Source organism: Rhinoraja longicauda, chromosome 19 (assembly GCF_053455715.1).
Source record: "Rhinoraja longicauda isolate Sanriku21f chromosome 19, sRhiLon1.1, whole genome shotgun sequence".
Lineage (NCBI taxonomy): Eukaryota > Metazoa > Chordata > Chondrichthyes > Rajiformes > Arhynchobatidae > Rhinoraja > Rhinoraja longicauda.
In genome coordinates, this window is record NC_135971.1 from 19,767,553 (window position 1) to 19,770,359 (window position 2,807).

A 2,807-nucleotide genomic window follows, 5' to 3' on the forward strand; every position below is an offset into this window, starting at 1 on the left:
TTACCTGGTCAGCAAACTTATAAAATTCGACTCCAAAACCGTCTGGCCCAGGGCTCTTGCCATTTTGCAACGACCTAATTGCATCCATGATTTCTACACAGGAAGGTTCTGAGTTTAAGGCCTCACAAGAGGCACTATCTAATTTTGGTATGTCCAACTTTTTTAACCATGCATTGATATCACCGTTAGCTTTGGATTTATACAGCTCTTGATAATACTCCTTAATGCGTTCATTTATTAATTTTGGATCGGTTAAAACAACACCCTTGCCTGATTTTATTATATGTGTGGCCCTACTTGCTTGTTGCCCTCTAAGCTGACGGGCTAACAATGTATGCGGTTTGTCCCCTAATTCAAAATATCGCTGTTTCAGTCGCAGTAGCTGGTCACTGACTTGATTTGTTAGAATCGTGTTATACTCATATTTAAGACTGAGCATATTTTGCAGCGTTTGGGGGTTGTTTGTGCTCCTATACAACGTCTCCATTGGAGAAAGCTCTGAATCAATTTCTTGTAGACGTCTCTCTCTGGATTTCTTTAAAGACGCTTCATACGAAATAATATGACCCCTCATAACTGCCTTGAAAGCTTCTCACAAGGTGGAGTCCGAGACATCAGAAGTGTCATTGGTCTCCAAATATTCTGTCTCCAAAGTTTCTGGGCACTCACATTTCGGAGGACCTAACATGGTCCAATAACACTGCTGCGCTGGTCAAGAAGGCACAACAAAGACTGTTCTACCTAAGAACACTGAAAAAGTCTGGTCTACCCCAACAGCTGCTGACGACCTTCTACCGCTGCACCATAGAGAGCATCCTAACGCATGGCATCCCTGTGTGGTACCTCAGCTGCACGGAGGCAGAAAGGAAAGCTCTACAGCGGGTAGTCCATAGAGCTCAGAGGGCCATCGGAACACAGCTACCAGACTTGGAGGGCATCTAGAACACACGATGCCTCAGAAAAGCCACCAGCATCCACAAAGACTCTTCACACCCCTGCAACAGTCTGTTCGAACTCCTTCCATCGGGCAGACGATAGAAGGCCTTCTACGCCCGCACCTCCAGACTCAGGAACAGCTTCATCCCCAGGGCCATAGCTGCTATGAACCGGTCCTGCTGAGCCGGATGGTCACAACGCATAGATCAACTTGCACTTTACCCTGTCTAAAACTGTTACAATTGTTTCGTTGGGTTGCTGTTGTCTAAATTACTTAAATTATTACATCGTATGAGAGGCGCATTCCCAATCTCATTGTACCCCTGGGTACAATGACAATAAAGATATATATTGTATTGGTGAGGAATGATATTCACTCCCTTGCAAGGGGTGACATAGAATCAGGAGATGTAGAATCAGTATGGGTAGAAATGAGGAATTGTAAGACTAAAAAGACCTTAATGGGAGTTATCTACAGGCCCCCAAACAGTAGCCTCGACATAGGGTGCAAGTTGAATGAGGAGCTAAAATTGGCATGTCGCAAATGTAATGCTACGCTGGTTATGGGAGATTTCAACATGCAGGTAGACTGGGAAAATCAGGTTGGTAATGGACCCCATGAAAGAGAGTTTCTGGAGTGTCTCTGAGATGGATTCTTAGGACAGCTTGTACTGGAGCCTACTAGGGAGAAGGCAATTCTGGATTTGGTGTTGTGTAATGAACCTGATCTGATAAGGGGACTCGAGGTAAAAGAGCCATTAGGATGCAGTGATCACAATATGATAAGTTTTACTCTACAAATTGAGAGGGAGAAGGGAAAATCGGAAGTGTCGGTATTACAGTATAGCAAAGGGGATTACAGAGGCATGAGGCAGGAGCTGGCCAGAATTGACTGGAAGGAGGCCCTAGCAGGGAGGACTGTGGAACAGTAATGGCAGGTATTCCTGGGAATAATGCAGAAGTTGCAGGATCAATTTATCCCAAAGAGGAGGAAAGATTCCAAGGGGAGTAAGAGACACCTGTGGATGACAAGGGAAGTCAAGGACAGCATAAAAAGAAAAGAGCAGAAGTACAACAAAGCAAAGAAGAGTGGAAAGCCAGAGGATTGGGACTCTTTTAAAGAGCAACAGAAGATGACTAAGAAGGAAATACGGGGAGAAAAGATGAGGTACGAGGGTAAACTAACCAATAATATAAAGGAGGATAATAAAAGCTTTATTAGGTATGTAAAGAGGAAACAAAATAGTCAAGGCAAATATGGGTCCCTTGAAGACAGAAGCGGGGAATTTATTATGGGAAACAAGGAAATGGCAGACGAGTTGAACCGGTACTTTGGATCTGTCTTCACTAAGGAAGATACAAGCAATCTCCCAGATGTTCTAGTGGGCAGAGATCCTAGGGTGACAGAGGAACTGAAGGAAATCCACTTTATGCAGGAAATGGTGTTGGGTAGACTGATGGGGCTGAAGGCTGATAAATCCCCAGGTGCTGATGGTCTGCATCCCAGAGTACTTAACGAGGTGGCGCTAGAAATTGTGGACGCATTGGTAATCATTTTCCAATGTTCTATAGATTCAGGATCAGTTCCTGTGGATTGGAGGGTAGCTAATGTTGTCCCACTTTTAAAGAAAGGAGGGAGAGAGAAAACGGGAAATTATAGACCAGTTAGTCTGACATCAGTGGTGGGGAAGATGCGGGAGTCAATTATAAAAGACGAAATTGCGGAGCATTTGGATAGTAGTAACAGGAGTGTTCCGAGTCAGCATGGATTTACGAAGGGGAAATCATGCTTGACTAATCTTCTGGAATTCTTTGAGGATGTAACTAGGAAAATTGACAGGGGAGAACTGGTGGATGTGGTGTACTTTGAC